Below are 14,876 nucleotides of genomic sequence, written 5' to 3' on the forward strand. Positions count from 1 at the left end.
AAAAAGAAACGAAATTGAATTATTTGTAGTGAGGTGGATGGACCCAGAGTCTGTCATACAGAGTGAAGTGAGTCAGAAAGAGAAAAACAAATACTGTATGCTAACACATATATATGGAATCTAAAAAAAAAAAGGTTCTGAACAGCCTAGGGGCAGGACCGGAATAAAGACACAGACATAGAGAATGGACTTGAGGACACGGGGACGGGGAAGGGTAAGCTGGGACAAAGTGAGAGAGTGGCATGGACATATATAGACTACCAAATGTAAAATAGATAGCTAGTGGAAAGCAGCCACATAGCACAAGAAGATCAGCTCGGTGTTTTGTGACCACCTAGAGGGGTGGGTTAGGGAGGGTGGGAGGGAGATGCAAGAGGAAGGAGATATGGGGATATATTTTTATGTATAGCTGATTCACTTTGTTATACAGCAGAAACTGACACAACAATGTAAAGCAATTATACTCTAATAAAGTTGTTAAAAAAAAAAAACACCCAAAAATGAAAGATCCCACATGCCTCACAACCAAAAAATAATAATAATAAATTTAAATAAAATGGTATGTAATGAACGAAATGGAACAGAAAAGAACAGAAAATATCAATGTATATTTTAAGTAGGAAGGCTGTTTAAGATTTACATATTTCTTCACCTGGCCACAAAGTCAAATGCACCTCTTCCTGTACAGTGTTTGTCCCAGGGACATTGGCAGGTGTGGAGACACTTCTGGTTGTCACAACGGGGGGAGGGTGCTATTGACACTAGCTGGTACAGGTCAGGGAAAATCGCTAAACCTCCTACAATGCTCAGGACAGTCTCACGCAACCAAGAACAATCCAGCCCCAATTGTCTCCAGTGCCAACACTGGAGACAGCTACAAGTTTCAAGACCACTAACTGACCTTGTAGTTCACTCCATCTGACGGTCACTCCTACAGAGCCCACGTATGCACCACTGTAAGCGGAATCTGCTAATAGTTAAGAACTAAACGTAGGGCTTCCCTGGTGGCACAGTGATTAAGAATCCGCCTGCCAGTGTAGGGGACACAGGTTTGAGCCCTGGTCTGGGAAGATCCCACATGCCACTAAACCCATGTGCCACAACTACTGAGCCTGTGCTCTAGAGCCTGCGAGCCACAACTACTGAGCCCCCCAGGCACAACTACTTAAGCCTGCGTGCCTAGAGCCCATGCTCTGCAACAAGAGAAGCCACCGCAATGAGAAGCCCGCGTACCACAACAAACAGTAGCCCCCACTCGCCGCAACTAGAGAAAGCCCGCACACAGCAACAAAGACCCAACGCAGCCAAAAATAAATAAATAAATTTATTTTAAAAAAGAAGTAAATGTAACCGTAGCCTCTCAATGGACACAGTTAAAACTTGGTTCCAATTTTTTTTCCTATAATAAAAATGACGGATGCTCGCTGCAGAGAGTTGTGAAACTAAAAGAGAATAAAGGATTTTGTGACAAATGAATAAAAAGATAGAGCAAGGCAGGACAGTCTCATAATTTGTAAATCCTTTACCAGAAAGTAATAAATTCCTATGCTCTACACGTTGTGAAGAAGCCACTGGTCTCAGGTTTTGCTTTTTTATTTTTTTGGTTTAAACTTCACAATTTTTCACACAAGAACTTTAATAATAAGACAGCTCTCACATCATCAGAAACCACCAGAGTAAGTTACTAGAGTTGACTAAAAAATCCTAAAACAGAAGATGGTGAGAAAAGGAAAACCTGAAAGAGAAAAATAAAGGAGAGACAAGACCAAGCCAGGAAAACACAAGCAGAAACCTACTTCCTAGTCACTGCTTGTGCTTTTCAAACCACAATGCAAGTTGGAGTGTTTTTGGTTTGAAACTGCTAAATTTCGCGCCTGCAGACAGAGGCACTGCCATGGAAAAGCACAGCCTGGTGAAGGATTGAACGCAGACAAGCTCCTCTTTGCTTTTCAAACTGCTAAGAAAGAGACGAAGCAACAGAACAACAACAAACTGTAAAGTTCTAAGTTAAGGATTTTGCTTAAAATATTTTTAATCACAGTCTAATATATTTTCATCATTATATTTAAAAGAAACCTAATTACGTTCAAAAGAAAAGTGGATGTGCTTGCTGTCACTAATGAGATCTCAGGGCATGAGAATTATTTCAGAAGCAGCAGCTAGTATCCAAGGGTGCATTTTTTTTCATCATTTGCATTAAGCAGAAATTTTATCAGAAGGCCAATTAATAGTCAATGTAATAGCTTTGCAGAAGGAGTACTAAATTAAGTGTGTCAACACCGTACACTCAGTGCCTGCCCCTGTCTTGCACTCATCAAGAAAATTACATGAGTGAAGCCTCATTCTCACCGATGATGGCCAATCAATGGCAACTCACGACAATACTCAAGATGATTCCAGTTGTTTTAAACATCTGGTAGAAATAATGCCGTGAAAAGGAGCCCAGTCCCTGCAGATTTTTCACAAGGAAGCAAAAAAAAAAAAAAAAAATTAAGCTCACAGTCTAATATTGTTTTAAATTCTGAATCTATTTTTATATTCTGAAAAAAATCCCATGTTTTAATGAACTAGAACTCGTATTCTCATTACACTGGAGCAGCTCTGGCTCAGTCATATTAAGCTCTAAACCGAGACTCTACAAACCCGTGTGAAGCCAAAGTTTACTGTTAACCACTATTACCCACAGCACGCAAGGAGTGTGTCCCTCGCTTTCTGCTCTCACAGTACAAGTTCATCCACTCAGTAACTCACATAAGCTTTGTGGAAATGGACAGCTTCCCTCAGGACGTAATTTCAGTTTTCTATCACACGTAGAAAGCCCCACATGCGTTGACGCTACCCTCCTCAAAAAATAGGCAGGGTGTGAATTTCAGACAACCACTGGAGTCCTCTTTCATCAGTTCAAATTTTTATTAATTGCTTGACTAAAGAATAACTTAGGGACTTCCACGGTGGTCCAGTGGGTAAGACTCGAGCTCCCAATGCAGGGGGCCTGGGTTCAATCCCTGGTCGGGGAACTAGTTCCCGCATGCGGGCCGCAACTTAAGAGTTCGCATGCCACAACTAAAGATCTTGCATGTGGCAACTAAGATAGCCGAAATACATAAATAATTTTTTTTAAAGAGTAACTTATGTGTAGCCCATCTCGCAATGTGATCTTTGCAATGTGATCTCCCGTTATTGAATCAAGGCCAATTTTCCACAACTGGCTCATCTCTGACCAAAATCCCAACCCAACTGCCCCAATCTAAAGGGATGAGATGAGAGACAGAAGGTAACAGGCACTCCAGGAGTAGAGCTTTCAAAGTGGCCTGAGGCCCCTTAAACTCATGGGACGGGCCAAACGCCACCATTGCTGGAAAGCACTTGTCAACAGAGAGAAACATGCGGACAAGATCTCAGTGAGAATCTAGCAACATGGACGTTGAGAGGGATAACACTGATAACAGTTCTATCAAAAATTCATAACAACACCCTTAACTATACACAAGAGGAGATGCATGAAATAAATCACTGTACATCCAAGGTATTTTAAACCAATATAGCTATCAAAAAATATATTCACAGGCATGGAAAGAACAAATGACACGCCCCAAAATATTAACATATTGTAGTAAACATCTGATATTGTAGGATTAGAGTAGATATATTTTCTACTTTGTACTCCTTTGTTTTTCAATGCCTTACACTATAAGCACGTTTTAATGTAAAACGTATCATATATTTATGATAAAATGAAATTAGAAAATAATACCATAAATAAATTACTTGTTCTATACCTCTAGAACCTACTGAATTTGCAACATATATTGATAGTAAAGTAATAATGAAAAATTGTTTTCAATTTTGAAGTTAACACTTTATATTACTCACTAAAACGCTGAATATACTAGATGAATACATTTTTGTACAAAGAAGAAAAATAAATACTTTGCAGATCAGAGCAATTACCAATACTCATTTTATCAATAAGTTTCAGGATTCTACTGGGAATAAATAGATAGCTTTAATTTTCACTGTATTAACCAAGCGGTGCTCCTCTTCTTTCATATTGTTTTAGACATTTAATGTATTCTTTTGGTTCAACACAATGAATGAGCACATTAGAATTTAAGACCATCATGGAGAAGGACCCCTGACAGTCAGATAAAACAGTACTGCCGGAACACAAATGAAATTATCTGAAAAAGCAAGAAATTACTAGCCTGCTGTCTAGTTTTCAAACACACAAAAGGAAGAAATGTTTTTAAATTTTTTAACTTATTCCACAAGTTATTTTTCTGAAATTTAGTTATTTAATATTTGATAATAAGAACACAAATTTTCCGAGTCTACAACGGCGAATGAAACTTTCAAACGTTCGCGCAAATTTATAGAACGGGTAACGTTACTGAACTGCTCATCAAACAGTTAGGGGGACACCCTCACCGTCAGCCAGTTCCCATCCGCAGATCAATTCAATGAACATTAGGAATTTACAGTAATTTACAAGAGGAGATATGCAGAAACAAGATTACTTACTCTGCTTAGTTTCTTTATTTTCATACAGCCATTTAAAAATAGAACAAAGGGGCTTCACTGGTGGCGCAGTGGTTGAGAGTCCGCCTGCTGATGCAGGGGACACGGGTTCGTGCCCCGGTCCGGGAAGATCCCACATGCCGCGGAGCAGCTAGGCCCGTGGGCCATGGCCGCTGGGCCTGCGCATCCGGAGCCTGTGCTCCGCAACGGGAGAGGCCGCAGCAGTGAGAGGCCCGCGTACCGCAAAAAAAAAAAAAAAAAAAAGTTAAAAAAATAAAATAAAATAAAAATAGAACAGAAGGGGTTTCAAAGACAGATACACAGCATTTTTTAACAAAACATTTTAAGCAGAAACAACATAAATAATCTGCCAGAATTATGCCACATCATTTTTCCCTTGGGAAGATAAACGTTACACATACCATGTGTATTAAATAATTATGACTGGAGATAATCACGGTACACATAAAACGTATGCATCACTGCCAAGAATTCACCTAGAGATTTATTACACTGAGACACACAGCTTTTAAGCTCTGTAAGGAACTCACATGTTTAGCTCTTAATATTACCTAGAAATGCCCATCAAGATTAGGGTGGGGACGCGAAGCACTCGGGTGAGTTTGCAATCGGATGGATTACTACAGAGAGCTGTCTTATTCTCACTGCATGACCTGACACCTATTGCTCAAGTGGCAGCTCAAATTAAAATATTGTTTAATGGTGAGAGAAAAAATACACTGTGTGGACAGGAAAAACATATTTCAGGCAATGACTATGCTTAAAATGGCTAATTAACCAGCAAACTTTGATCATCATTTCTATTAACTACTGAAAAGCTAGCCTACATTAAACAAAAACTTTCCCAAGACTCGATAAATGTGGTTGTGCTTCTGTGGGCTCTAAAAGCTAATGAGATGGTGACAAGAGTTACACAACGGGGTCGGCGTCCTGGGACAGCTCAGTCTCTAGTGATCAAGCACAAAGTCTCCCCATTTGATGTTTTAGGTTCTACCAGTTAGCCATCCTGTTCTTTAAAAACCTATTTGAAAGCAGTAACATCAATTAACCCTGGAAGCAGTTTTCTATAAGTCAAAATCATCTCTTCCTCTCTTCCTTTCATTTTTAAATCTCACTTCCTACAGAATTTTCTCCAATGTTTAAAACAGCAAGAAATTCACTACCCAAATAGCATTAAAATCTAACCTTAAACATAGTGGTTTATGAAAAATCCTCCTCAACACTCCAGCCTTCCAAACAGGAAGTGTCATTCTTCTCTTTGATTCGAAGACCAAGAACTAAAGAGTCATAGAAGAGGCACCTTTGATTGGCTTTATTGCCGTAAATACTTTGAACAGGATTGCCTCCTAAGTTTTTCTTTGGTCTCTGTCACATCCCAAGTCCTACTTCCAGTTCATCACTCTCAGAAGTTAGGTCATCTGAAATAGTCAGGTCTCAATTATTGGGAACAGAATGACCCAGGAATATCCATTATTGGACCTTCCATCCTCCAAGTCCAACCAACCAAACTACCCAAGCATCGATAAAGAGGACGGGCAGGGGCTGGAAAACTGAACTGCAACCACCAGATAGCTCTCTCTCAAAAGCTCCATTTTTTAATGTTTTAGCCGATATCTTCCAACAAGAGAAACTTCAAGCCAATATGTTTTCTCCATATGTTAATTGTGATATCTTTTAAAATCCAGTATATTGGAAACTGCTGGCAATAGTGTTAATTCTCACAGAAACTCTGAACTAGAAGCCCTGTTGGGATACGCTATGGATTTGTCTCAACAGAACTCTGATGGTTCCCTCTGACTTGGAGCATCTGACCACAAAGCCTTTATTTAAATAAGACAACAGAGGCAACTTTCAATAATTTCTCTTCTGAAGGTCTTAAGATTTTATGATGCACCTCATAAAGTCAAAAAGAAATAAAACATAGCCCCCTGCCTTCACTTTGTAGAGGCAGAATCTCTTCTGTTTTGAATCCACAATATAAAGTAAGACCAGAACGTGTAAGTTTTGTTGCTGTTGTTGAAGTTGGTTCTCGGAATTGTGTCGGAATCCAGCCAATCCCTGCTTGCCATTGATGCAGCTCTGCTTTTTCGTTACATTGGCTGCCATTTTAGCAACAGAACATTTATAATATCTCCTAAAATACACTGGCTAGAGTTGGACTTAGAAGGGTTTTGTTATTTTAGAAGATATCCCACGATCCTCAAACAGGAATAAATTTCATTGAAACACTAGAGTTACAAATTTTATCTCAAAAAGTGAACTTCATTGTGTATCTGTCTTTGGATGGGTCATGCTCTTCCACTCACCCCCTCCATGTGGGAAGCTGCTGTGGTTCTCTGACCTCCCTGTGAGAAGGTCCTAGCGTCAGAGACTGGACAGCGCAAACATCTGAGCCAGCACACACTTCTGCTTCTTCTGGATGACCATGTCCAGACAGCTCGAGGAGGGGTACCATCCGCCAGACAGAGGTCCACTCCCGTCAGTGAGAATCACCCCGTTTTCAATCAGCATTGCCAATGACCTAATAATAAGGTGAGAACTTTGCTGGACTTTCTCACTTTTAAGCTAACTTAGTTAAAAGGAAATCCCACAAGTTGTGTGAAATGAGTCATGATTCATTTGTTGATTCCTTAACAAAAAGCTGGAGCACCTGTAAGTGCTATGGCCGGATGCACAGATGTACATCCAGGAAGACAGGGTCCCTTCACGCCACCATGTGACATGAACATCATGGCTGAATGCTCTCCATCTTTATGTACTGAACCAGAGAGAAACTGAATCTTTCCCTTACAAATATATACATATATATATATATATATATATATATATATATATATTACAGTGCAACATAAAACATTTCAAGGAAATTAAGTTCGCAGAGGCTTAAGAAAACCAAGTGTCCCAACTTGGGGCTTACATATTTTACAGTCATTCCATATTTAGAGATAATTAGGATTTTCTTCCAACTCAGATACAAGAAAATATTGTTTTGCTCTTTTAACTCTAAGTTAGAAAACAGAAGTTTAGTGCGCTGGTCTCATCCTGCTCTCTCTTGCTCCCCGAGCTGCCTCCTGTGCTCGCGTTCTGCCCTGCATGCCCTTCTCTCAAGAGGCACAAGTCATCTCCCCCAGCAAGTGGGCCCGGCCTGCGGGGGAGGGCGGCGTGCAGCTCCACCTCGCCCGGCTCTCGGAGCACACGGCCACCTGGACCAAGGGGTATGCACGTGCCGTGGGCTATGGCCTGTACAGCACCTATGATTACATACTACCACCTATGGAGAAAGCCCCTGTGAAAACCGACATTCAGATAGCTCTTCCTCCTGGGTGCTATGGGAGAGTAGCTCCACATTCTGGTTTGGCTGCAAAATATTTCATAGATGTAGGGGCTGGTGGCATAGATGAAGATTATAGAGGAAATGTTGGTGTTCTACTGTTTAATTTTGGCAAAGTCTGAAGTCAAAAAGGGTGATGGACTTGCACAGCTCATTTGTGAACGGATTTTTTACCCAGAAATAGAAGAAGTTCAAGTTTTAGATGATTCTGAAAGGGGTTCAGGAGGTTTTGGTTCCACTGAAAATAATTAAAACTTTATGCCAAGAAAAGACATTTTAACTCTTGCATACGACTGATGTAAAGCTTTAAGGGAACTTCAGTAAATGGACTGAGAAAGCCTTTAAGGTGTCAAAATAACCATTATTAGAATGTAATGGGAAAACCTACTGAAATGTTACGTCAGTGCCGACTGAGGTGACCATACCCTTACATAAAGCAGCGCTTCACACACTTGATGCTCCATAAACGATGCGACATAATCCAACAAGACAATGACACTTGGGAGGTACTGTCATCAGACTTCACCACGTGCCAGCGAGGACTTCGGAGAATGGCAGCAAATCACCACTAATCAACCCTCCGGTCCTTCTTAGCAGCCAGGTTCAGAGCTGGGAAGTAACTCACCACAAGCCACAGTGGTCGCCAGACAGGGTTCCTGGGTCAGAACCCGCACAGACGCGGTTGACAAGGGAACCCCAGGCCTCCTCTCCGGTCCCCTGAACCCGAGTCCCCAGAGCGGATCCCCGGGGCCACACAGGAAAACGGTGTGGGGACTGGAGTTCCCAGCCAGGTTCTGCATTCAGAGGAGAAAAGGCCTTTGTTTAAATGTCTCTAAACAACAGAATAATTGCAAAAATGGTGTATTGGATAAATAGCAAATTCTCAGGGAAACTACAGAGAGGTAAGGGAAGATGAGCAGATGAGGGGCAGGATGCCTGGCTCAGTGGAACACGTTCGATCTGCCAGGATGCGTGTTTTTATGGAACACGCTAATGACAATGGAAGAAAATTTGGGAAGAAATACAAGCATGAATGAAACAAAAAGCAACAGTGAGACGTGAATGATTACATTAATCACGTATTTGGGTTTTAGAAGAACGGTGTTTTTTTTTAAACCCCCCACTGAACCCAATGAGTTGTAACACGTAAACAGGCAAAAAAATAAGACCCTCACTGTAACATTTACAATTCTACAAAAGACTCCATCAAATTCTGCCGAGGCAAACCCAGTGGCTGGCATCTGAGGCTCTGGAAAGATAAAATCTGAAACTGCATACTGCCGTTTTATGTATTTTACTGCTAGGCTAGGATACATTTAATGCACAAATGCCAGCAGGCCAGGATACAAAAATTTACTATGGATGTGCTTTAAGTTAATGTTGATTCCAACAGTTTACCATCCATCAGCTATGCTAGTGCCAATTAGCACCTTAAAAACCATGCGTAAATATTTGAAAAACATGTTAGCAATTAAAGGCAGGAAATATTCCACATTAAAATCAGGAAGAGACTTTAGGTTAAATGCTAAAAGGTAACTACATTCTCAGAACATCAAGTTTCACAGCATAACACAAAATGCTATACGCACTCTAAACCAAAAATACAACACGTAGATCCTATTTAAAATTCAGTAAGTGCCAATTATCATTTACTGCTTTCAAAACTAATAGGTCTTCTAACTGAATATGAGGTTTTAAACTTCGTGCATCATTAACTTATACTGCATGTTAGTGATGAAGTGTTGACAAATGCTTTCGGTGAACTAAGAATGTGAAAAATTCTGAAGAAAGGTAGCTTAGGTTCTTTCTTTGTACTAACTTTTTAATGCTCGCCTTTTTTAAACAATAGGAAAAGTTAAGAGTGCCTGGCACATGGCTTAAAGTCAAGCTTTCTTCTTAAGTAATCTAAAAAGAACATAAATTCTTCATCATTTAAAGACTTTACTTTCTAAGCAGAGTAATCCCCATAGTTAAAGAAGAATTTTAATATAAACTGAAAGAAACTTAATATGCCGAGTTAATCAATGACAACGCAACAACCTCTCATAAGGAATCAGGATCCCACAGAATTGGGGCCATTTTTTAAGTATTGAGCCTCAAGACTGGGACAAAAAACTTTTAACAGTAGGAATTGATAGATTTTTATCAAGACTACGCCAACTCTTTCATCTTTCACAATGAGAAAAAGAGCCAAAATCATTAACTCATGGGGAAAAATCTAGAATACTAATAGTAAGATATTTCGATGGCACTGAGTAAAATATTTGAGGACCTGTTAACTGGTTGAAAATGGGTAAATACATGCAGTCTTTTAAGAATAGTAATTCAAATGTTAGCTTTCAAGACATAGACTGTGGTCCCAATCCAAATAGAATGATGCTTCTTCTACTTGAAGAAAATGTTGGGAAGTTTTACTTATATTTTTTAAATTCAATTAGAAGACAAAATCTTGTATATTGCATGTATGGGAAAATGATCTCCTAGGAAAAACATAAGTCAAAATAACTGAGGAACAAAACAAAGTTACAGGATCAAAGAATAATGAATATTTCAACTTTTGCTTTAACTATTAGAAAGCCTTGTACCAAATACATGCCCGAACGCTTATCTTGCATTATTATTTTGCTATCCTTATTCTTTTCTAATATCCTCAAGATGTTTTAGCTGTTTTGTAATCATATGTATCTTATAAGGCCACTATGCCCAAATTCAGTGCCATCCCCCATTTTCTGAGAAACACCTCCACTCACCCGCACACCTACCTTCCTACCACCCATCCAAAGGGGTGGGCGCCTGGTAAACACAGGTGTTCTGAGTGGTTCTACTTCAATCCCACGGCCACTGCCACCATCACTGCACCTGCACCCTCCCCTCCCAGCCACACTGATGAGATCAGAGTTGGATTTTTGATCTAAACTGGACCAACTGCACTATCTCCCCACGGAACTTGCAAGTGGGACTGAAAGACTGAAAGAGGCTGAGACTTCGTAAGGCACATTTAGGGATGTGAGACAGACAAATTATAACATGGAAACAGAGGGGCAAAGGAAGCTGCTCTAGGGGAGGAAGAATAAAGCAGAATTCCAGAAGCAAGCAACAAATCACGTCTTAAGAAGCGGGACTTTTGGTGTTCCTAATGCCCTTTTAGACCCTGTTCCTGTTCTTGTGCTAGTTGAGGTTATGAAGAACCCCTCTGGTACCTCTGGTTATGAAGAACCCCTCTGAGAAATGTGTCCCATTCTTCTTACGCTAACTTGACTTGGTTATTGTTATGTGGAACATCAAGAAACTCAACTGAATACAGCCTCACATCCTATGTGCAATAAAGGTTTAACATATGTAACTGTGCTACCACTCTTCAATCCCTTGGCTTAAGATCATTTAGATGAACAAAGTTAAAATGTTTGGGTGTTTTCTGTCCATACCTGTTCCAATCATGGACTTCAAGGGCGATAACTAAGCCTCCCCAACACACTCTTTCCCTTCTACTAACCCACAGCCCTTCACTTTTCTATGTCCCACCCGAAAATATCTAGACAAGGATATTTCTGGTTCATAGACTGTCTGTATTTTATACAAAAACTTTCTGAACACATATATGTACCTGACCCCGTCCCACCAGCAGGCACGGGTGATAAAGGAAGGTATAATAGTGGGTTTAACTTTCTCAGCCAGTAGCACAGCAATGCTCAATGGACCCACTGGTTCACCCGGAACAGAGGAATATCAATCACCAAACAGCACCCTTTCCAAAGCAGGTCACTGTTATCACTAGAATGTGATTTTATCTCTGAGTAGTTTGGGGAAGAAAATAGATGAGAATTACTCAGCTACTTGAAAAGTAGGAATTGTGCTTTATTCAATTTTATATCCTTGGCGCCCAACACATCATGTAGAATATAGTACATGCATAGAAAATAATTACCAATCAGAATACCTAAAAAATACAAAAGGCATGATATAATTATTATTATTATCATCATCATTATTATTTTGCCAAGACTATTTCTCAGTCAAAGAAAGATGCAGACAACTGTGGTATCACTGGCCGTATATAATAGATTTGGACAAAGTAAGACCTTTCAAACACACCTCCCTATAGGGACACATTTCTCAGCTCCTACTTACTTACTGACACATGGGTTGCACATCTCTTTGCTCAAAAGTATGGCTCAAAAGTGAGTCATTATATCCCTCATTGCTACAGCCCAAATGATCTATCACGGCCACATCAGAGGCGCATTTATGACTTGTTTATTCCAAAACCAATTTGAGCGTGTGCTGTTACAAAGTTTTTGGTAGCTATAGTTCTTAACAGAAATTCTGCTTCATTTTATCAGCCATATGGAGTTATAGGCAAGACTCACATTGTAAACTATCATCATTGCCTTGATCTTTAGAGCAACCGATAAAATACTTATCATGCCTACGAACTCATTTCCTCAAAGTGTCAAGTCCTAAGTAACTTAGAAATGAGTCCTACCTTCTTTCTGACGGTCCCTTGACTCTATAATATGAAATCTGCAAGAGTGTAAAGCTACCTACAGCAAAGACACCTTCCCTTCCACGATGTTCCCTCAACCCAAGTATACACACTTAGCTTTTATTCCAGTTACACGGAACCACTGATCAATTAAATGCTGCTTCCAAACCCACACATTTGCTATTCCTTCTCCCTGAGATAAACAACTCGTAAAGGATTAAAAGACTTCTTTTTCTTCAAAGTCTTAAGTTTTCTGGAGACCCTATGCCAAAGCACTGCCTCTTGTCATTCTTCCGTCCTTGGTCCACATGTCCTCTTAGTACTGGTGCCACATCTGCCTTTTACTTCAGCTAATTGTGCACATCTTACCAGAGCTCAATCTGATTGAGTTGATCTTATTGGCAAAGTAGTATTTTCAAATGATCTAAGATAAAAAGGCTTGTAGGCTCACTGGTACAAACTTGTTATGATTTTCTATAACCCATGGCTTAGGGGTCTTGCCCTCTTATTTGTAACTGCTAAGTACCCACGCACTATTAGGCAAGTGTCATAAACTCTAGAGAATTAGCCAGAGATGTTTTTTAAGCCCAATTTTATTTTAAACTGTAAGCGTCTGGAGCTTTCACAACACTTTCTAAAAGAAAAGTGAAACACTGAGTTGTAAATTCTACCTGAGTTGCAGTAGTTACCAGGCAGAATAGACACATACCAATGAAAGAGAACACAAGATTGCCACCTTTTTAACATCCCAGCAAGTCAAGATTCCTTAAAGTGAATGCCCACTCGTCAATGTCACAATTTCCCCTGTAAATCATTATTCCACAGTTTAATAAATAGACTTACTCACCAAACAGAAAGACACACAATAACTGGTGAAAAGGATGACTCCCAGGACAGCAATATAATCTGACCTTACTTACTGGATGAGAACAGAAGTGATTATAACAACAAAAACGCACTTGAGAGGCTTCTACCGCTTGTCAAAGTGAAGAAGAACACACTGGGTGTATTTAAGATGATCCTGGGAGCTGAACTGAGATCCTTCATGTTGTATAGAAACAGGCATTTAAAATGAGTCCGTGAAGAGAGTTTTCTTATTTAATAAAATATCTTTTACAAAGTAAAGGATTTTAAAAGTTTGAATTAGAAGCTGACATAGGTCATGTGCCTTAATTACGTGCACCGTAAAAGCTGGTATGTCCTACTGAGTAATTCAAAATAGTGGTAAATGTTTGGCTTCCCAGGCAAAAGAAATTGCTTAATTTCTAAGACTTAAACATGAGAAACCAAAACTAACCATGATTCGTGAAGAAGAAATCAGAGTCCAAAACAGAATTTGGGGAGATTTTTTATAGACCTTTAGAAGGCTGACTTTACTATATCCTGAATATTTTTTCCATTTGCTTCCATACTGGGGTATTGGCATATAGCAATAATATTTCTCAAACCCTGAACAACTGTTGCTCAAATCTAGGCCATGCAGAAAAAGTTAATGATACCACAGATACTTATCAAAAGCAAATACTTTTATATATGTTAATTCTAATTCTAACGCTTAAAGAGTTTAAGGGGTTGTTACATGCATAGGACTTGATAATGAAGAAAGGACACAAGCCTAGTACAGTGTCACAGAAAACCAAAACGATCTACTAAATGGAAATACATTCATTTTTTTGGTTTCCCCCTTGTAATGCATCTTTTAACATTTATCTTTTTAATGCATGAATCAGTGAGGACAATATTTTGCTATTTAGGGGTACAAAACAGCCCTGTCCTAGGTATACCAGGGTGTACTTAAGTACGTAACATCACAAGATACAGTAAATTTACTTTACTAGACAGTATAACATAGTAGGATTAACCAGAGATATAGTTCAATTAGAAAATGCTTTCAAATAACAAAGTCAATGAACATTTGACTGTACAATTTACTCTGTCAAATATAAATGTTTGTCAGTGTATGTGTGTAAATTATACTGTCAGTCTCAGCACAGCCGAGTGCTTTTGTAAGCTGCAAAACAATTAATAAGCAACTCTCTAAGGGGTGTACCAAAAATTTTCCAGAACACACCAGATATCTGGTCAAAGATAAGGGATAAAAACTTTTTTTGATACATGGCTCTAGTATTAAAAACAATTCCCATGTTTGAAAGTCAGTGTCAACAGATGCCAGAACTTTATTTTAAAACTTCCAGGGAGACAAAGCCTTTCAAGAATGGGGCCAGTACCTGCAATCTGGTTTGGGGGAGGGGAGTGGTTAGGGAAAGGCAGAAACACCCATGCCCAAGAAGTTCTTTTTACTCCTTTTTCTTTTGAGACAATGGTATTAAATTTTTTTTTAACATCTTTATTGGAGTGTAACTGTTTGACAATGGTGTGTTAGTTTCTGCTTTACCACAAAGTGAATCAGTTATACATATACATATGTTCCCATATCTCTTCCCTCTTGCGTCTCCCTCCCTCCCACCTTCCCTATTCCACCACTCTAGGTGGTCACAAAGCACCGAGCTGATCTCCCTGTGC

General features: G+C 39.5%; 1 protein-coding gene and 1 pseudogene across 32 annotated transcripts in view; one reads left to right on the forward strand and one right to left on the reverse strand.

Moving 5' to 3' along the window:
• PARD3 (par-3 family cell polarity regulator) overlaps positions 1-14,876 on the reverse strand; it is a 678,698-nt gene that overhangs the window by 437,634 nt on the left and 226,188 nt on the right. The window lies entirely within an intron of this gene.
• Positions 7,633-8,122, forward strand: LOC102974440 (deoxyuridine 5'-triphosphate nucleotidohydrolase, mitochondrial-like; annotated as a pseudogene).

Source organism: Physeter macrocephalus, chromosome 11 (assembly GCF_002837175.3).
Source record: "Physeter macrocephalus isolate SW-GA chromosome 11, ASM283717v5, whole genome shotgun sequence".
Taxonomy (NCBI): domain Eukaryota; kingdom Metazoa; phylum Chordata; class Mammalia; order Artiodactyla; family Physeteridae; genus Physeter; species Physeter macrocephalus.